Raw genomic sequence first — 23,010 nt, 5'->3', positions numbered from 1 at the left:
CTTTAAAAGGGGAAACACTTTAGGTGAAGCTCAGAAGCAGCATAGATGCAGACATTTGGTGACACTCAAAGTGCTGACAGAGAGAAGATGCCTAGACAGGGACATTTAGAGATGCAGAACCTGGCGGACATTGCCATGTGCCTCCTCATGAGACACTAAGCAATCAGAAGGCAGCGTTGTGTCCTGGAGGAGCTATGCAAAAGCCCACAGATGCTTAGAGAGAAAACCACTGGCATTAGAGTTGGAAACAATGGAACCAGGAATAAGGACCAGCAAGCACTAGCCACATGATTTCCCATGTGACAGATGTCAGTCCTTCTTGAACAAAGTATCTTTCTCTGGATGCCTTAGCTGGTCATTTATTTGTCCTTGGAACTTTAGACTTGTAATAAATTCCCTTTTTAAAAGGCATTCCATTTTTAACATATTGCATTCTGGCAGCATTTAGCAAACTAATACAGATTTTGGTACCAGGGGTGGGGTGCTGCAGTCTGCATATACCAAACATGTCGGAATGACTTTAAATGGATAAGGGAAAGATTCTGGAAGAATTGTGAGGTGTTTAATAGAGAAGGTCCAGAATGCTTTGGGGAGAGTGTTGGTAGCATTATTGGCTCTAAACATATTCCAATAAGGTCGTAGACAAAAATAATGCATGTGTAATTGCAAACTGAAAGGAAGGCAATCCTTATGTTACAGTGGCAGAGAATTCGAAAAAAAATTGAGTACTTGGATAGAGGGCAGAATTTAAAAGCCACAAAACTGGATATTTAGCAGAAGAGATTTCCAAACTAAATGTGGAAAGTGAGGCCTGCTTTCTCCTTGCAGCTTATAGTGAAATGTGACAGGAATGGAATAAGTTGAGGTCTGAACTTTTGAGTATAAAGAAAACAAAAATTGATGGTAAGGACAATTCTGGGCTTTTAGAAAGTGAGAACCTAGAGAATAGTGCTCCAAGTGAGGATTTAAACAAACATGGGACCAATTAGCCATTTCAGAAAAAGCCAGTATTGGAAGCGAAGTTATCTAAAAGGATTTTTGTAAAGTTCTATTGTCTAATAGCTATGATCCTTGTGTATTACATGGAAATATACATTCATTTGTTAAACTGACAGAATTCAATATACCAGAAATGGAATGACTTTTATAAAGGGAATGTGATAAGTTGCAACTTTACAATTCTAAAGCTGAGAAAATGTCCAAATTAAGTTACTAACAAGATGTTACTTTCACTCAAGTAAGGCAGATGCCATTAAGAACACCTCTGTCAATGAAGGATGTGGCTGGCATCTGATAGTCCCTGGCTCCTGGGCTCCATTGCTTTCAGATTCTTTTTCCGAAAGAGAGTGGTTTCCTCTCTAAGCATCTGAAAGTCTTCACCTAGCTCCTCTGAGATGGAAATCTGGGCTCTGCCTTGTTTAGCATCTCATGGGAAGGCACATACCAATGTCAGCTAGGCTCTGCCCATGTTTAGGCATCTGCTCTCTCTTTCAGCACTCTAAGCATTTCCAAACATCCTGTCAACGTCACTTCTGAAGCAACTGTTCTCCAGACATTTGTATCTGTGTTAGCTGAGTTCTCACCAGAATGTTTCCTCATTTAAAGGACTCCAGCAAGCTTATCGAGATGCACCCCGACTGAGCGGAGTTACATTTCCATCTAATAAAAAGGCCACCCATATCTGGGTATGCCACATCTCCATGGCGATAATCTAATCAAAAGGCTCCCACCAAAAAAGGGTGGTGCAACAGTGGAACAGTGGCAGAATTTCCATCTGCCATGCTGGAGGCCTGGGTTAGGTTCCTGGAGTCTACCCATGCCAAAAAAAAAAAAAGTTTCCACCCTGCAATGGGGATTAAAAAAAATAGCTGCCCCCCAGAAGATTGGATCAGGTTAACAGATGGCTTTTCCAGAGTACATAATAGTTTCAAACTGTCACAAAATCCAACAAATTTTTTGGGAGATCTGTATGAATGGAACCTATGCAAGTCTGGACTAAAAGGGACAGAAAAGAGAAAGACTGAAGGGAAATTTACTTCAAAGGCAGATCCATGGAAGCTAAGGTCTGAAGCCAAGAAGACTTAGGCCAGGAGAGTAGACACACCTATCCATGTGGGAAGGGTGAGTTTGTCCTAGAAGCAGAGGGTGGGTCTTCTGCCTTGATGTTCAGGAAGAGGTTTGGTACCCTAGTCCTTAGAGAAGGTAGTACACAACAAACTGGGATTGGGGGGATCCTGGTGATCACCCATTATTCTAGTCGGGTTGACTATGTGCTCTGGAGATGGTATGGGTGTTGCCCTGATGCTTGGAGATGGTGGAGCAAAGAAAAAGATGGTACCTCCAATTATCCCCAGTGTTCCTAACCTCACCCTAGCATTTGCAGAGGGCAGGGCAGCTGCACAGGCCATTTAAAAGTGTGGGACTGCCACTTTCTAACATCCTGAGGATGATAAATGACTCTCAGACTTTAAAATTGAATGGGGTTTGCTCTGCAAGTTTCTGGATCTATTTAAGTCCAGTGACCCCTGTGTTCCTTCCGATTTCTCCCAATAGAAATAGGAACATGTTTCCTGTGACTGTTCCTCTTTTGTGTATTAGAAGCAGATAACTTGCTATGAGTTTCACAAGTCTGCAGCCAGAGGAGAATTTTTGCCTTAGGACAAACCATGCTTTTAACTGACTTTCATGAGATTTGTACTGTTTTTGACTTGGTATTGTATTTGTATTGCTTGCTGCTGAAACGGTTCAAGGATATTTTTAATACTGTGATGAAATTAATTTATTTTGTATCTGGAGAGAACATGTTTATTTGGGGTCCAGAGGCTAGAATGTGCTGGTTTGAAATTGTCATGTATCCCCAGAAAAGCCATGTCTTCTTTTTAAATCCAATCTTGTGGGGGCAGAACTATTATTTAGGGTGGAAACTTTGATTGAATTGTTTCCATGCAGACGTGACACACCCATTCAGGGTGTGACCTTTTGATTAGATTACTTCAATAGAGATGTGTTGTACCCAATTGTGAATGCGGCCTTTGGATTAGATGGAGATGACTCTGCCCACTCAAGGTTGGTTTTAATTAGTTTACTGGAGTCCTACAAAAGGTGAAACATTTTGGAGTGAGCTCAATGTTTGGAGAAGAGTGGTTTCAGAGCCGACAGAGATGCAGACATTTGGAGATGCTTGGAGTGCCAACAAGAGGACAGATGCCTAGACAGGGATATTTGGAGATGCAGAGCCCAGCGGATGTCACCATGTGCCTTCCTATGAGATGCTAAGCAAACCAGAAGCCAAAGTTGTGTCCTGGAGGAGTTAAGTGAAGGCCCACACATGCTTACAGAGGAAAACATTGACGTCAGAAACCAGAAGCAACCAAATCAGGACAAAGGGCCAGCAGATGCTAACCATGTGCCTTCCCATGTGACAGACATTGACCTTTCTTGAATCAAGGTATCTTTGTATGGATGCCTTATTTCGGACATTTTTATGACCTTAGAGCTATAAACTTGTAAAGTAAAAATCTCCCTTTTTAAAAGTCATACCATTTCTGGTATATTGTATTCTAGCAACACTTAGCAAACTAATAAACTAAGTATAATTTAAAAGGGTTAATTGTTTTGGACTACTTCCATTAAGGAAATGATAGTGCTTTGTTCTCACCTGAATGGACATCTGAATTCTATGTGAATTTTTCACACAAGTTCACAGAGGATGGACCATGAATTCTTTACACTGTGTTATCTAAGCTAAGGAAATTTTCCAGAATTTCCTTCTATTTATAGACCAAAGTTAGAAATAACCATAAGAGAAAAATGGATGAGATTTGTAAGTGGCATGAAAGCCATTAGGCTTAGAAATTGCAGGGTTCCAATTGCCACTCTTGACAATGTTCTGCCACCTTCATTATCATGAAGTAGAAGCCCAGTCCACAGTTCTTCAGCTGTCTCCAAATCTTGCCTTTTAGTTTCTCCCAGTCCTGAACCAGGCGCATCTGTAACTTTGTGGTAAAGGCCCCCACATTCTTTGCATATCAGTTCTCTCCTCAAGTTTGCACTCTGCATGGGTTTCTGTGTATCTTTGAGAATTCCACTGTGCCTTCAATGGTTCCAAATTGTTGCACTTACCCCACTTCACACAGTTTTGATTCCAACTGCTGATGTGCTAACGTCCAGCAACTTCAGACACACTCTCAGACAGAGGAAAGATACCAGAAAATGCTTCTTCACCAGTTTCGCAATTGTGTGAGTCCAACTCTCTGTAAAAGATTTCTAGCTCCATACATATTGCTAATAATGATTCTAATTCTGTGATCAAAGCCCTAAATTATCTACCTCTGCTTTTATTTTTTTTTAGGATGCATTTCTTGAAGAATGTGCAATAACCAAAGTTAACAATGAATAACAGAAACTATTTGGTAGGAAATAGGTTTGACTTTAATAATTAGATAAAAATTTGGTTTCTTTTATTGAGTTCCTGTCCTGGTCACCCTTTTACATGAATTGGGAGCTTCAGGCAAACTCTTGAGCCTGCATAAAGCACAGCACTGTGAAATAATTCATTGCTTATCTGAAGTCCATTTTGTATTTATCATTTTGTTTCATAAACTTGTTTCTAATACAAATAGCTTAATGTCTTACCTATTATATTCTCCCTGGAATGTAGAAATAGGCACATATATCCAAAGTTTCAAGAAATACACTTTTAGAAATTATACAGGAATAACTATAAAATACGTGTAATACATATTTTAGTTTGATTATGTTACCAGAATGCAGTATATCAAAAACGGAATGTTTTTTTCTATATATAGCTCTATTATTAGCAGCTCACATTGGTGTGGAACATATGTTACAATTGATAAAAGCACATTTTTACATTTAATATTTTTTACATTAAAATAAAAATATTTTAATCTTTTTTACATTTAATATTTAATATTAATTAAATAATATTCAATATTTGTATTATTAAATATTAACTATAGTCTAAGGTTTAACTTAAGGTTCATTGTTTTAGCAGTTTCATGATTTTTTTTTAAATTTATATTCTGTTACCCTATGTACAACTTAACATTTTTTCTTTGAACTACATTCAGATGTATATTACAGATGCTATCAACACCATCATCACCAAAACATTTCCATCATTCTAGATAAGAACACTGCACATTTTACACCTTAACTTCCCATTCCCTATCCCCATTCCATCGCCTGGTAACCTATATTCTAGATTCTGAGTCTATGAATTTACTTATTCTATTTACATCAAATCAATGAGATCATCCAATATTAGTCCCTTTGTGTCTTGCTTATTTCACTCAACATGATGTCTTGAAGGTTCATCCCTGCTGTCACATGTATCAGGACTTTTTTTATTTTTGCTGCTGAATAATATTCCATTATATATACACACCACATTTGTTTATCCATTCATTGGTTCATAGACACTTGAGTTGCTTCTGTCTTTTGGCAAATGTGAATACTGCTGCTATGAACATCAGTGTGCAAATTATCTGCCCAAGCTTCTGAGTCCCATTCTTTGGGGTATAAACTAGTAGTGGATTGCTGGGTGAAATGCTAATTCTATATTTAACTCCCTGAGGTTCTCCCAAACTGTCTTCCATAGCAGCTGCACCATTTTACATCACCGCCAAGAATGAATGAGTGTTTTTATTTTTCTGCATCTTTTGCAAGTCTTTTCATTTTCCATTTTTAAATAACATCTGTTCTAGTAGGTGTGCAATGGTATCTCATTGTGTTTTTAATTTTCATTTTGCTGATGGCTAATGAGGTTGAGCATCTCATAATGTGCTTTCTGGCCATTTCTATATCCTCTTTGGAGAGATGTCTATTCAAGTCTTTTGCCCATTAAAAAAAATTTTTTTGTCTTTTTGCTGTTAAACTGAAAGGTTTTTTAATATATTCTCAATGTTAAACCTTAACCAGATATGTGGTTTCCAAATATTTTCTCCCATTGAACAAGTTGTCATATTACTCAAATGATAAAATTATTTGCAATACAAGTTTTTAATTTTGATGAGGTCTGATTTGTCTATTGTTTTTTTTTTTCTTTTGTTGCTTGTGCTTTGGGTGTAAACTCTTAAGAACACTGCCTAACACAAGATCCTGAAGATATTTCTCTATGCTTTCTTCTAATAGTTTGATAGTTTTTGCTGTTATATTCTCCTTGGTTTTTTTTTTTTTTTTCTCCAAATTTAGATACAGTTTAACAGGACCTTTTGTCGAAGAGATTATTATTTCACAATTGAGTGAGCTTTGCCCCCAAGTGAAAAATAAGTTGGCTACCATGTAAGGATTGATTGCTGAGCATTTAATTCTATTCCCTTGTTGTATATGTCTCCTGTTGTGCCAGTAAAATCCTGTTTTGGTTACTGTGGCTTTGTAACAAGTTTGAAGATCAGGAGATGTGTGTTCTCCAACTTCCTTTTACTTTTTCAAGATGGCTTTCACTATTTGGGTCCCCTTACCCTTCCATATAAATTTGATGACTGGTTTTTCCATTTTTGCATAGAATGTTTTTGGAATTTTGATTGGGATTGTATTGAATCCATAATATCTTTGGGTACAATTAACATCTTAACAATATTTAGTTTTCCAATCCATGATCATGGAAAGTTCCTCCATTTATTTCAGTCTTCTTTACTTTCATTTAGCAATATTTTTTAGCCTTCTTTGTGTAAGTCTTTTATATTCTTGATTAGATTTTTCCTAAATATTTGATTCCTTTCATTACTATTTTAAATGGATTTTTTTCTTGATTTCTTCATCCAATTGTTTTATTTGTGCATGACACACTATTGAATTTTGAAATTTTGATCTTTTGCCCTACCGGTTTGCTTAATTCAATTATTATTTATAATAATTTGTTGTGAGTTTTTCAGGATTTTCTGTATATAGGATAATATTATCTGCAAAAAGAGAAAGTCGTACTTCTTCTTTTCCAATTTGGATGTCTTTTATTTCTTTTACTTACCTAAATGCTCTGGCAAAAAATTTTGGTATATTTTTGAAAATATATTTCAGTGATATTTTTGAAAATATTCAACTGCTATGTTGGATAACAGTGTTTACAGAGGACATCATTGTCTTGGATGTAATCTTAGGGGCTAAGCTTTCAGTCTTTCACCATTAAGTAGGATTTCTACTACGGGCTTTTCATATATATCCTTTATCACATTGAGAAAGTGTCCTTCTATTACTAGTGTTCTAAGATTTTTTTATCAAGAAAGAATTTTCTCAATTGTATTTTCTGCATCAGTTGAGATGATCATTTTTTTGTTTTGTTTTGGGTATTCATTCTGTTAATGTGGTGCATGACATTAATTGATTTTCTTATATTGAACTAACTTGCATATCAGGGATAAGTCCAAATTAATCATGGTGTTAATTATTTCAATATGTTGTTAGATTTGTTTCTTTTACATTTTGTTGAGGACTTTTCCATCTGTACTCATAAGAAACATTGGTCTGTACTCTTTTTTTTGATAGCTTATCTAGCTTTGGTATGAAGATGATGTTTGGCTTGTAGAATTAGTTAAGAAGTGTTACCTCTTCCTAATTTTTTTGGAAAGGTTTTGAGCTGAATTGGAGTTGTCTTCTTTGAAAGGAAAAATTGTGTTTTGTAAAATTAAGTTTGCTAAAATTCTCCTATGAAGCAATCTGGTCCTGGGCTTTTCTTTCTAGGGAGGTCTTTGGTTACTGATTCAATCTCTTTACTGACAATTACTATATTGAGACCTTCTATTTGTTCATAAGTCATTGTAATAAATCTGTGTGCTTCTAAGAATTTATCCATTCATCTAAGTTATCTAATTTATTGGCATACAATTGCTCATAGTATCCTCTTATAGAACTTTTATTTCAGTCAGGTCAGTTCTAATGCCCCCTCTTCATATCTAATTGTCAGTCTAGCTAAAGTTTTGTTCATTTCATTGATCTTTTAAAGAAGCTTTTTTTTTATTCTCTCTATTGTTTTTTTGGTCTCTATTTCATTTATCTACACTCTTCAGATTTTTTATTGCCTTCCAGTGCTCACTTTGGGTTTAGTTTGCTCTTCTTTTTTAGTTCTTCCAGTATTGAGGTCATGTCTTTCAGGTCTTTCTTCTTTTTTAATGTAAGGATTTAGAACTATAAATATTACTTTCAGCAATGCCTTCACTGCACTCCATAAGTTTTGGTATGTTATTTTTTCATTTTATTTACCTCAAGATATTCCTAATTTCCCTTGTGCTTTCCTCCTTAACCCTTTCATTGCTTAAGATTATATTATTTAATTTTGAAACATCTTTAAATTTTCCATTTCTACCTCTATTATTGATATCTGGCTTCTCTCCATTGTAGTCAGAGAAGATATATTGTTTGATTTCATTATTTTTTAATTTATCAAGAAATGCTTTGTGACCCTATATATGGCCTTCTTGAGAATGATCCATGTGCACTCAAGACATATGCATTCTACTTTTGTTGGGCGAATTGTTCCATTTGTCTGTTAGGTCTAGTTGGTTTGGAGTATCATTCAAGTCCTGTAATTCCTTATTTATCTTCTGACTAGATGATCTATTCATTATGGAAAGTGGTATAATATAGTGTCCTGCTATTCATATAGAACCTTCAATTTCTTCCTTCACATCTGTCAGTATTTGCTCCATATATTTTAGGGCCTTGCTTTCAAGTGCATATGCATGTATACTTATTACATCTTGTTGGATTGCCATTTTTGTCACCATCTTTGTCCCTCATAAGACTTAAAGTCTCTTTTATACAATATTAATATAGCTATTCAGCTCTCTTTTAGTTACTACTTGCATGGTAATTTTTCCCCATCTTTTCAGTGTCAACCTACGTGTATCTTTGAATTTAAGAATAGTCTGTTGCAAAAACCATATAATTGTATCATATTTTTTTTATCAATTCTGCCTTTGACTGGAAGATTTTATCCATTTACATTTAAAGTCACTATTGACAATGCAAGACTTTGTTCTGCCACTTTACTATTTAGCCTTTGTAAGCCTCATACTTTTTTGTTCCCCAATTCTACCATTAATGCCAGTTTTTATATTTACTTGATTGTTTTGTGTTGTACCATATTGAATGACTTCTTTTTTCTACCTGGATTTATTTTTCCTCTATTTTCCATGTAACAACATGGAAAATGGAGTTAAAATGTAACATCTTAAATATATAGCATTCATATTTGGTTTAATACTAACTGTTTTAGTTTCCTAGGCAGCTTAAAGCAAAATATCACAAAATGGGTTGGCTTTAAAAAAATGAGAATTTATTACATTACAGTTTGAGCGGTGAGAATTTCCAAATTAAGGCACATCAGGGTGATGCTTTCTTCCCAAGGACCATCTGCGGGCTATCCTTGGCTCCTTTGCTATATGGCAAGGCACATGGCAGTGTCTACTGATCTCTGCCCTCTCTAGGTTTCACTGACTTCAGCTTTTTGCTTCTATGGTTTTCTATATTTCCTTCTGTATTAATTCCACTTATAAAGGACTCCAGTAGAAAGATTAAAACCCATCTTAAATGAGGTTGGCCACACTTTAACATATGTAGCCTCTTCAAAAGATCCTCCTTACGATGGATCCGTACCCATATGAATGGATTAGATTTAAGAGCATGCATTTTTTGGAGTACATACAGTTTCAAGCCATCACACTTCAACCTCTTGACACCAAACATACATGTCCTTTGTATAAGTAAAATACATTTGTTTCATTACAATATCCCAAAAGTCTTAAGTCAATTCAAGAATGATGCCAAGTACAAAATTTCCTAAGAATTAGTTATACACATGGTCTGTTCTGAGGTTCAATTCTCTTCCATCTGTTTAAGTATGGAATCTACATTTGATTTTAGTCAAAAGGTTAAGAAGGGATATGTGGACTTGTGAAACCTAGACAACATGTTATCTTCTTCCATTATACAGAAGAGGGACAGGCATAGGATAAACATTCCCATTCCCATAGGATAAATTGGACCACACAGATGGGTGGGTCCACTCTTTTGGCCCAAGATGGTGCCTTTGGTCCAGACTTCAGCTTCTATGGTTGTACCCTTGAAGTGAGTATTCCTTCAATCTGTTCCTTTTATGTTCCTTTTAGTCCAGACTGACAAAATTCTCCTCTAATACATATCTCTCAAAAAACATCAGTTTTACCTATAATACACAAGGGTCCAAACCACTGGACAAACATTTTTCAAGAATCCTTTATAGATAACTGCATTTCCAATTCCAATTTGCACTGAAATGGCTGATTTGTTTTATGATCTGTTAAATCCTTACATGGAGCACTTATCTTCTACTGACTTGTTTTCTGGAAGCTCAGAATTTTCCAAATCATAATTTCTTATTTCTTTGTGCCCAAAATTTCAGTTCTCAGCTTATCTCTTTCTCTAAACTGAAAGAAAAAAACGGGGCTGTACTTCCCATATTTAGCTTCAAAATCTCCTCACCTAAATATCCAACTTCATCACTCTCAAATTCTTACTTCCACTTGACATCCAGACTCAATTTTGCCTATTACTCTCTCACTTCAAAACAAAGATCACCTGCCTTCCAGTTTGCAATGACACATTCATCATTCTTGTCTATGGCCTCATTGGAAGTACCTTGAGCATCTGTGCCAGTTTGAATCTGTGTTGGACCCCAGAAAAGTTGTGTCCTTTAATCCTCATTCAACATTGCTGATTGGGAGCTTTTTGATTGTTCCCAAGGAGATGTGACCCACCAAGTTGTGGGTGGCAACTTTTGATTAGATGGTTTCCATGGAGGTGTATCTCCATCCATTCAAGGTGGGATTTCTTACTGAAGCCCTGAAAGAGGAAACCATTTTGGGGAGAGCCACAGAAACCATCAGAGCCCACACAGCCAAAGACTTTTGGAAAATATGCTCAGGGAAGCTCATGAACCAAGGAGCCAGGAGAGAAAGCTAGCAGACACTGCCATGTTTACCATCCGCCTTTCCAGTTGAGAGAGAAACCCTGGAACTTCATTGGCTTTCTTGAATCAAGGTATCTTTCCCTGGACACATTAGATTGGACATTTCGATAGACTTGTTTTAATTTGGACAATTTCATGGCCTTAGAATGTAAACTAGCAACTTCATAAGTTCCTCTTTTTAAAAGCCATTCCATTTCTGGTATATTGCATTCTAGAACAGCATCATATTTTTACCAACAGTTTTGCCAAAATTATCTAAGCTTTTTTCATCAAACAGCTCACAATTCTTCCAGCTTCTACCCATTAACCAATTCAAAGTCATTTTTACATTTTTTTTTTTATTTGCAATGGCAGAACCCCACTCTCCTGGTATGAAAATCTGTTTTAGTTTCCTAAGTTTCTTAAAGCAAAATGCCATGAAATGGGTTAGCTTTAAAGAATGAGAATTTATTAGCTTACAATTTGAGGCTGTGAGAATGCCCAAATCAAGTTATCATCAAGTGATTATATTTTCCTAAAGATTGTCTGCTTGCAAACCTTGTTTACTCTGCCACATGGGAAGGCACAGGGATTATCTGCTAGTCTCTTCTTTATTATCCAGGTTTCATTGTTTTCAGCTTCCTACTGCTGTGGCTTTTTTTTTCTCCTCTTTCTAATAAGATTAAGATTCATTGTGAATGGGTCAGGTCACACCTTAACTGAAGGAATCTCATAAAAAAATCCTACTTACAATGGATGTACACCCACAGAAATGAATTAGAGTTAGGAACATGCTTTTCTGGAGTACAGTTTTTCTTATACCCCAATAGTCTCCCAGTTTTTCTGTACCTGTTGTTACTCATATTTTCATACACTGATTTATTATTACTTTTCATATATTTGCATTTTAGCACCTTTAGGAAGAAATGGAGTTACATACCAAACAATACACTACAATATTACTAGCATTTACAATTATACAAATGGTTACTGTTACCAGAAGTCTTTATTTCTTTATGCCTATTTGAACCACTTGCCTGGTTTCCTTTCCTTTCAGTCTGAAGGACGCCCTAAAGCACTGCTTACAGGACAGGCTTAGTTGTGATGGACGCCCTCAGATTTTGTTTACCTGGGTACGTCTTAATCTCACCCTCATTTTTTAAAGAAAGTCTCACTGGTTATTGAATTGACAGTTGCTTTCTTTCAGCACTTTAAGTAATTCAGTCCACTGCAGTCTTGCTCCATGGTTCACGATGAGAAATTGGCACTCACTCTGATTGGGATTGCCTTGTACATACACTTTGTTTTCCTTTGCAGATTTCCTTATTCTCTTCTTGACCTTTGTATTTGATAACATGATCAACATATGCCAGGTATTGGCTTTGTTTCTCATATTTATCCTGCTTGGTATTCTCTGGGCTTCTTGGATGTGAATTGTCACATTTTTTACTAAATTTGGGAAGTTTTCTATCATTAGTTTTTTAAATATTCCTTCTACTCCTTTTTCTCTTTCTTCTCCTCTGTGATTCCCATAATGTGTACATAAGCTCACTTAATTGTATCCCAGGGGTGTCTTAGGCTATTTCTACTTTTCATATTTCTTTTTTCTTTCTGCTGCTTAGCATGACTCACCTCAAGCCTCTTGCTTTTTAGTTCACTAATTTTTTCTTCTGCCAGTTCTATTTTGCTCTTGAAATCCTTGAGAATGTTTCATTTCAGATATTGTGATCTTCAACTCCAGTTATTCTGCTTGGTTCCTTTTTTAAAATTTGTCTTTACTAAGATTCTCTTATTTCTCATTCATCATTTTCCTATTATCCCTTATTTCTTTCTCTGTATTTTCATTCATCTCCTTGAACATTTTGGGGATCATTTTTTTAAACTATTCTTTTTTTGCAGTTTGTCCACATTCTGGTCTTCTTTGTCGGTGTTTTCCTGTTTTTTATACTCTTATTTTGCACAGGCCATCATTTCCTGTTTCCTTGCTTGCCTTGTATTCTTTTGTTGCACATATATTTTATGACCTCTTCTCCTGCTCTTCCCTAAATTGTGTACAGTGTTCTACTGGCCTCCAGAGTATTAAAATAATTGTTTCAGACAGTTTCTGCCTATTTAATAGTTGTTCTGGTGGATTAAAAAAAATCCAGGAGCTTTCTATAATCCTTCCACGTATCAAATACTGTATTTTTTACATCTACAGTCTCCATATAATTATTAATTTAAATATTATAATTCTCTGATGAAAATGATTTTTTTTTGTATTTTCTCTGTCATTTCTTTTCATCTTGGAGATATTAGACATTATTAATTTAAAATCCTAGTTGATGAATACGAATATATAATTCATGGACATGTTTGTTCCTATTCGTTTTATTTTTCTCTTGATTTTTCTCATATGGCACTCCTTTTCAGCAATCCTATGATTGATGATTAGAACTTGATTTTATAAATTAATAGTCTCTATTACTATTTCATATTTTCCTCCACCAAACAGATAGCATGGCAGCTGACAAATGTAATCTAATCAGGCATTTTGCCGAAGCCTGGTTCTTTTGCATCCTGATAAGAATCAGTCTATCTTCATTCCCTTGATGTTTTTCAACTGAGAAACAGGTATATTCTTTGGGATTCATCCCTTTGGCATGATTCAAATGGTAATTGTTATTCTCCCAAAATAAAGACAGATCTGCTCTGTTTCTAAGAGGCTTTTTGATTAGATTTATTGATCTCTGCTGAGCTGAGTCCCAGTGTATTAATTTCTAAGGTTGCTTTAGTAACTTACCACAACCCTTATGACTTACTAATCACATTTGCAAAGATTCCATTTCCAAACAAGTTCACATTCACAGGACTTGACTGTCTCTTTCTGGTGAGGACAATTCAACTCCGAACACTTAATATTCAAGTAAAGTTGTCAGATAAAACCTGGTCATATGCTTAAGATTTGCCAAAATTTCTAATTTCTCACATCATCACTGCGACCTTGTTTGGTTTGCAAAGCCGTCTGCTACGATAAATATCACACAATGTGGTGTTAGTTTAAAAATGAATTTATTGCTCACAGTTTTGGAGAGTAGAAGGTTTAATTCCTCCTGGGATCAGTAACTTTCTGGCTGACCAAAAATCCTGGGGTCCTTTGGCTTTTATATCATATGACAAGCTTTCATTTCTTTTCTGGATTTCAATAACTTCTGACTTTGGGTTCTGACCTTCGGCTTTCTGCCACTATTTATGAATTTCTTCTTTTTATAAAAGATTCCAGTAAACCAGATTAAGACCCAAATCACTCAGTTGGGCTACGCTTAATTAAAGTTACAATGAGTTCACACTCATGAGAATGGCATTAATGATAAAAACATGTTTTTGCTTTTGTTTTCTGGGGTACATACCTTAATCTGCCATATCCATGTTCTCTGCCTTCTGCTTATAAATGTCATTTTAGATACCCTCATAGAATAAACTGTTATACAGATATCAGTCTCTCTCAAAATTTCTACTCTTTTTTTGTCTTAACTCTTAATTATCATTTTATTACTAGATATGTCTACCTTATTAGTAAGTTCCCAACTACTATAAAAATAAATAAACAAACAAAAAAAAACACAAAAAATACAGAACTAGGGGCAGGGGAGTGGTATAATATGGTAAATTGGATTAGGTACCTTAATTTGGAGAGTTTTCTTTATCTTAATCCACATTCCTATAAGTGTGAACCCACTTCAGTAGAACCTTCTGAAGACGTTTTTAGTTAAGGATCTAAAGAAAAGAAACTGGAAACCAGAAGTTGGAAAGGGGACAGGGAGAAGCCCAAACTCAGTGTAATCCATAATAACAGAAATAAGAGGATATTGCTATGCAGCAGGAGGTAGAGATTCAAACCAAGGAACCCCAAAGATTCCAGCAAGCCAGAACCAAGTGCCACAGACTTGGAAAGAAGGCATGTCCTCTCTGACACCTTGATTTTGGATGCCCAGCTTCTAAATCCATGATCCAACAAATTCCTGTTTAGTCAGCTTGTTGAGTGACGTTTGTCATAGCAGCCTGGCAAACTAAGACAGATATCTACATTTTTTAAAAAAACACTTTTTTTCAATTTTGCATTGGTCAAAATAAGGAGAATAAATATCAAGAGTTATCCTAATGTATATTTATGCATCTTTTACCAATTTCATCTATAAATTTTCCTTAGCTTGTCGGAAAATAATTTGCCGTACAAGTTTTTTCTAAATTTTTACTACTTGGATTGTTTATCCTCTAAAAACACAAAGTACTAAATCAATGTAATTCAGTCCTAAATTTTACTATTTTCTGAATCAATGTACCATCTTATTTTGAAGTCCACTGTCAAGTTGTCCATGTTTCCAATTTTCTTACATTTTTCTTTTTCCTTTAGAAAAAAATTGTTAGTGATTTTTTTTTTCTGTCCTCATCAAATGGCATTTATTTCATGAGCATTTTTCTGTTTTTCCTTTATAATTAAATCTTCACATTTGGAAAACCTGCATTAAAAAATCTGATTGCTTTCCTCCTGACTCTGTTTCAACTTTGATTTCTACCAGTTGCTCTCATGAACTCATTCTTCTTATAAGTTTCACAGAATTCTGTTATTTACTGATGTTTAATTAATTTAGACAGAACAGTCATAATTGGACATAGGCTGTCATTAATCACTAGGCATCTCCTTTTCATGCTATGTCCAAAGTTCTTTTCTCTTTGAAAGCAGACTGAAATTTTGTTTTGTAATTAATTTCAAGTATATAATTGACAAAAAATTTAGGTGGTAATTTTGTAGACAGTTACCATTAATTAAAAAAATATATTTGTTTATGATGAAAATCTAAATATCACTGAATTATTGAAGGTTCTTCACATTTAAATTTATATTGGTTACTCTGCTCATATTGAATTCAAATTAAGTACTTGGAAAACAGTTCTAATTTGAAAGGTAAATTTTATGAAACACAAAATTGTTGGGATTAACTCAATAAAAGTAAGTGCTGAACATAACAGTAATATTAATAGTATAACACAAATAGAAATTTAAAAATTAATGAAAACAAAATAGTAGAGAAGTAAGTAGAAAAATATCCAGTTTACATTTGCCCTCCTGCAAGTAAATGCATTCTGTATTCAGTTACTTAAAGTGACATTTTGTCACCCTCAAAGGTATACTAAAAGATAAAAGAATGCAAATAACTATAAATGTGAATGGTGGATATTTCTTGAGACTAATTTTCAGGTTGTAAATCAAGTACTACCGTAATTTGTATATGTCTTTCTTCTTATAAGAAGATTTTATAGCTAATTAACATTGACTACATAATGAAACAGTGATTATATTTCAACTTGTGAGTGATCTCTCCAATGCCATCATATAGCAAAATTCAAAGTTATATCATGGACTTCATAAATTTGAAAACAATATTGTCAATAACATATTTATGAATTAATGAAACATACAAGTTTTATGAAATTCTGAAATTGTTTTAAAATATATTTTATATTATGTATTTTAATTATCTCCTTAATTTAATATTATTAGATTTTCCTCTACTATCTATCAATTTCTTGCTATGGAACATATAAAGTGAGACAATGTAGATATGCAAAAATGATATACATAAACATTTAGGTGTCTGTGAAATTTTAACATCTTTGAAAACACTTAAATATTGAATTTTTAGATGAACTACACAACTGGATCAATACAAAAGATAAAAAACCTGAAAATCTATGCTAATGAAAAAATTTAGGAAATACCTATATATCCTATGTAGAAAATCATTTTGTAATGCAGACAAATATTTAATGCATGCATGTAATAAATTGATTTTATGGGTAATTTTCCTCCAATCTTAATTTGCCGCATGTTTTTATTATACCTACATATGTACTACCCAAAACAGTTAAGGGTTATATTCTTCTCTTGCTGTTTGGAATAATGTGATGACTCTGAAAGCCTAGTACAAGTATAAATAACTTGAGTTATTTTTAATAGTGCTCCTGCAATTCTCGTAGAGTATCGGAGGGCGTATTTGCAAGTCTGGTCTCTGTCATTTCATGCTTTACCTGAGGCGCAGATGGCATTTAATTATGACTATTCCACCATTCAACACTGCTATAATCTGAAGAGTGAATTTAGAACTCAATTAAGAAGAAAGTATAGAAGGTTATATTTTGCATTGCTTTATCTTTCCCAAGGATTGCATTTATTGAATTTCTTTGGCATGATGCCATTTGTCTGCTTACCAGAAAGAGACCTGTGAAATGCATTGCAAACTTACTACAACAATTCAGTTTAAGTTGTTTACTACATTACACAGTGTTCACTACAAGGATTCTCGGGAGAAAATGTCTCTCTCCTCTCAGGACCGCAGGACCGGGAATAGTTATTCTTCTAGGGAACATCTGGTTTGCTTTTTTCTTAAGCACACTATAAATCAACAGAGTGATAATGTTCTCCTGTTTGCACTGGCTACAGAAAATCTTAGCACTCAATTTGTTACACTCTTCTTGCAAGTGTGCTGGACTTAATAGCATATATTTCACACCCCAACCTCCCTCTTAGTTTTATCTCGCCTCCATTATTCCTTGACTTTGCTTAAAAATATTAAATTCGGTGTATACAAATCATTTTTTGCAAGTAGTCTTAAATATTTTATTGTGAACTAAGTGAAGTATAACATATACATCCTTGTATCGAAACATTTAAAAATCAGAGGAAGGAAAAATGAAGACATTTTAGTCTTCTAAAATTATCACACTCCATTGTTCATGACTAGGCTGTTTTAAAGACAATGAATGTTGAGTTTGCTCAAGAGAAAGTTTAATTGAATAGTTGGCTTCAAACGGCTATTTCTATATTACAATTTGGGCATTTAAAAAATCTGCCAGCAGGCAGAGCAAGAGCAGCTTGGTACAAATACAATGTGATATTTTTTTGTTTGTTTATTTTAATTTAGTATAATATTCCTCATAAAGCCTTCGCCACATGTGTGTCTGGCATATGGATTGGAGAATTTATCTGTGCTTCAGGCCAAAAGTAAAGAAAGAAGAAGACTGCTGTGAAGTTTAGTACAGACAGAAATAATGAAAGCTAAGATGTGAACCAAGGTTAAAAATGCAAGATAGGGAGTAGAGAACTAGATATTTTCAAGTTTTTTATGCATAAAACTTTCTCCAAAGCCTTCAGGTTTGGAGAAATGTTGCTTAACCTCTCAAATATGTCCTGAGTTTTCTCAAATGTAAAGTTGAATACAAATACATAAAACTTCTAGTGCAATGTTAGCTATGTAGCATTTAATAAAAATAATTTCCATCCGTTTTTCTCTCCCTACCTTTATTTTTGTTCCTATACTTTATTTACAACAGTGATTATCTAAATAAATTCACCCTTAAAAAATATCATCACAGTGCCAGCATCCTGTCTGCAGGCCACTTGGGAAGTTGACTCTTGCATGGGGCATCTGGTAATCTGCAATTTTCAAGCTTTCCAGGTGACCTTATTTCTACCCAGTTGTTATTTTCCCAAACAGCCTTAGAATTATCTGGGAATTTGCTTAGCTTTGGATAGAGCTTTTGAGTCAGAGTATCTAGTGCATGAACTTTCGAATCTAAGCATGCAAAAAACTTTAGCTCAGAATAGAGTTCAGCAAATGTGATTATCAATTTCAAGAATAGTATAAACCCTTTCACATCCACTTCTCCTGCCTTCCAAGTTTCCATATTTGATTGCCCTGAAACCATTCATACAAATATCACGGAAAAAATTCTGTTTTGTTAAATTCTTATCCCCAATTGCTCAACTTCTCAGAAGAACTTGATCACTTCCTTTTTGCCAGAATTTCTCTATTTCTTCACTACAAGGAAAATCTCACTCTCCTAGTTTTTCTTCTACTTTGCTGGTTATTTTTTCTGGGTCACCATTGCCCAGAAATGGTGGAATAGCCTCATTTTCCTGATGATCCATATGCCCCAGGGCTCACTGCTCTGTAATTCCTTCTGTAATCTCCTCTCTCCATAGGAGATTTCATCTAGCTCCATAAAGTAAAGTGCCATCTCTATGCTGAAACTCCCAAATTTATATTTTCAGTCATGGCATTTCCCTATATTAAGACTCACACTGAAATTTTTTTACTCTTAATATCCCCTTGAATATTTTATAGGCATCTCACACTTAGGATGCCCCAAACCAAAGTCCTTGTGCCCTCCTCCAAACTTGCTTCTTCCCAGTGTTTACCCAATTAGCAATTGCCGCAAATAGTTCTCTTCTAACACATACATACGTGCATAAGACCCCCAAAATAGGAATCTTTAATTTCTTCCACATTCCATGTTAAATATCTTCAAATCATCTCATATCTATTTCACACTTAGTTCCAAACTCACATCACTTCTTATTCCCTCTATCTCTGACCCATCCACTCTCATATCTCATTTGAACTAGTAATCACCTAGTAAATTTTTCTTGTCTATTCTAACCCATACCTAGTGACATTTTAAAATGTAAATTCATTCACGTGCTCCTACCCTCAATACACACACACACACACATTTCCTTAACTCACTAATGGTTTCCCAACCATTTAGAATAACATTCCAAATGCTAATCAGAGACCAGGAAATCCTGCATTATCTGCTGGGCAGAGCTTGAGCTTCTAATGCATTCCCTAAGGTCATGGAACTTTTCAGTGCTGTATTCCACTCCTACCATGCTCTTTCTAAAATACTCATTCCACCTTTGCATCTCCCATTCCCTCTGCCTGGGACATTTCTCCCACTGATGTCTGCATGGTTGCTCATTCACTTCCTTTGTTTTTTTTTTCTCAGAAGCCACTTTCTCAGCAAGCTTCTCCTTGACTCTGATATCATGCTCTGTCCCCTTATCCTGCTTAATGTGTTTTTTATAGCAACTATCTAAATGGTAATTTTCTATGTACAAATGTCTATTTATTTATTTATTTATTGTATTTGTCCTAGCTCCAAAAATGAAGGATCTGTAAATCAGAGAATTTACCTGTTAGTTCCTGGTTTAAGGCTCAATATGGGGACTAGTTCCTGCCATATAGAAGAAATTTAATAATAATTTTATTTGTTAAAAAATTATATATCTGAGTGTTATTTATTTTCTGGTTGTTCTTCAATTGAAATAGACCTACTGTTGGAAACTTAGATGCCACATTGACATCTCATAACACAAACTCACCAGAGCAGGCCGTTTTCACAGCATTTGTTGGCATTTCTCCAGCCTATTAAACTTTCATTTAAATTCTTGTCAATACCTTAGCTTTCTTTACAATTGCTTTCCTTTTTCTATTTTTAAATTAATTAATCTATATTTTATGTATATGAACTTCAGAAATATCCTCATCCAATGAATACATATTTCTATGTCTACCCATGTGTGTGTTTATCTGCAGTTTTTATGACTCAGTGCCAAAAAGGACATGCACCAGTGTTTGCGATCAATGACGTGAGGAATGTAAAGGCTCCTTTTGTAGGATGTTATTTGCAAAGATATTATAGCTCAATCTATCTACTACTGAGGTCACCTCTTTATTGGTTTAAGAAATCTAATTTTCTTTCTCTAAAAGCCCTTAAAATTAATTCAGGGTACATTTAACTTTGTAACAAAACCAGCACTTTGTGAGACCTTTTTCCATTCTATATTCAGCTGATTGGTATGGGCTGTCAAACTCTGTTGTAATTTAAAGGGATTTTTACTTTTTCTAATATAAATATGGGCTCCTGTAAGGAAATCCAGATACCCTACTCTTAGCATAATAACATGGTAAATTAGAGTTAAAATAACAATAATAAAATGAAGACCATGAAGCCAAAAGATCAGGAAAAAACTCCAATTTCCCTCTATAGCATTATGATATGGTGAAGCCTCTTGCAGTATATTTCTATTTTAGCTGTTCATATCTGAAGATTATTAAACAAATGAGAGCACAATGATTTTTTTATTTCTCTGTCTAATTATATACAGATATGTCCTTGGCTACAATGAAAAGATTTTCCTGGTAGAATATTGCACTATAAGAACTGTGTCAAAAATCAAGCCAACAAATCAGTTTCATGTCAATTTGATTTCTCTTTAAGGAATATAGAGAAAAAATAAGAACAGTGAAATGTTTTCCAAGTCTTCATTCAGAAATGCATTTCTGAATCTACTTAATATTCTGCTGCTATAATTTTTTTAACAGAATGCAAATGCTGCATCAAAAATTCTAGGTTTATTGTTCTCATCCCACTTCATCTGTAATCATGTCCTAGCTCCACCTTGCCTACTACTTTTCAACACACAGTTTAACTCAAATAACTTCAGTACCCTGAAATCTCTTCAAATATAACAAATAACACAAAGCTGATGAGGTTAATAATTATTTTATCTGATTTTAAAGATTAGGATAGGCTTAGATAAACATAAAAATAGAGAGAGAAAGAAGAAAATTACCTAGCTAACTAGCTGGTTAGTCCCTAGGCATTTTGTTGATACCATTCCTATTTTGCACAGTCAAGGCTGATGTTTGCTAACTCAGCCAATTGTCCTCTCAGGTCTATCATTGATTCTCACCTTTGCTTCTCTAAGTCTCCAGAAATGCAGAGCATTCTTTAAAGATGCAGAGGCCCAGAGATCACTTCCTTAAACCTATTTGATTTACAGATGCAAAAACTATAGTATTATATTTAAACCTTTCATGCAGAGCAATACCATGAGAGTTAGAGCTAAAAGTTCAGGCTGATAAATGACCATTGTAATTCTATGAAAGTATTTTCTAGAAAAGGCAGCTTATTGTATTCCGAGATAGTCTATCAGTAAATAGCCTTATTCATCAAAAAGGTCTCAGTGTGAACTCAAGTATGTCTTTAGTTTCAACTTTTTTGTCCTAGTCTTATCTAGGGAGATGTGCAGGTTTGAAACAATTATATACCTGAGAAAGGTCATCTTCTTTTAATACTTATCCAATCTTGTGGGGGTAGACATATTGTGGGTGTGGCCCATTGATTAGATTATTTCTATGGAGATGTGGCTCCACCCATTCAAGGTGGGTCTTTTTAGTTTACTGGGGTCCTTAAAAGAGTTCACAGAGAGAGACAGTCAAAGTCAATACACAGAGCAGAAAGAGGGATCCAGGTGACAGATGTTTGGAGATGCTAAACTAAAAGATGAAACTCAGAGTTGCTCTGGACAAGCTAAGGGAGAACCCACAGGTGCATAGAGAGAAAACCACTCAAATCAGAGCTGTTTGAAGCCAGAAGCCAGGAGAGAAGGCAGCAGACATCATTATGTGCCTTCCCATGTTGTAGGGGAATCCAGATGAAAGCTGTCTTTCCTGTGATGAACTGTAAATTTGTAACTAAATAAATCTCTCTTATAAAATCCAATCCATTTGTGGTGTATTGCATTCCAGTAGCTTTAGCAAACTAAACCAGGGGAACAGAACATCTTTATTACCATATTTGTATAGATCCTTCAAACATTTAGAGATGTTTATTACCCCCCACCTCATTCTTCTCGACTCACAGTGTACACACATCTGGGCCTTCAATTCTTTACACGTAACAATCTTATCATCATCTGTGTCCCTCCCCCCATTTTTCTATATCATTCTTAAGTCAAAACACTCAAAATTGAACACAATACCATTAATCGAGATTAATAAAATTTAGCTTTCTTAATCCAAGCCAAGGTATTTAGTATCTAGCTACTTGGATGTATGTTCAATCTTCCCTAATTTCAATATTTATATAATTTATTTTTAAGTGTTTCCCATCCTCCCTCCCTCCATTCCTCCTTCCTTCTCTCCCTCCCTTTCTTCCTTCCTTCTTTCTTTTTTTTTAGAAAGGAATTATGACCACTGAAAAAAAGTATGAAGAGTCTGAAATTTTACTGTATTTGTAAGCTAAGCTGACTTGACACAAATTCATGGATACCAGAAGACAAGACTCTTTACTCAGATACGAAGGCCTTCATTGCTCACAGTGATAGCAGTAGTCACAGAATCAGCATTTGCATTGATTCCCAGAGTCCCAGTTTCCCAAGGGTGTGACAAAGAGGG

The sequence above is a fragment of the Tamandua tetradactyla genome, chromosome 5 (genome assembly GCF_023851605.1).
Source record: "Tamandua tetradactyla isolate mTamTet1 chromosome 5, mTamTet1.pri, whole genome shotgun sequence".
Classification (NCBI taxonomy): domain Eukaryota; kingdom Metazoa; phylum Chordata; class Mammalia; order Pilosa; family Myrmecophagidae; genus Tamandua; species Tamandua tetradactyla.
This window is presented reverse-complemented; position numbering follows the sequence as displayed.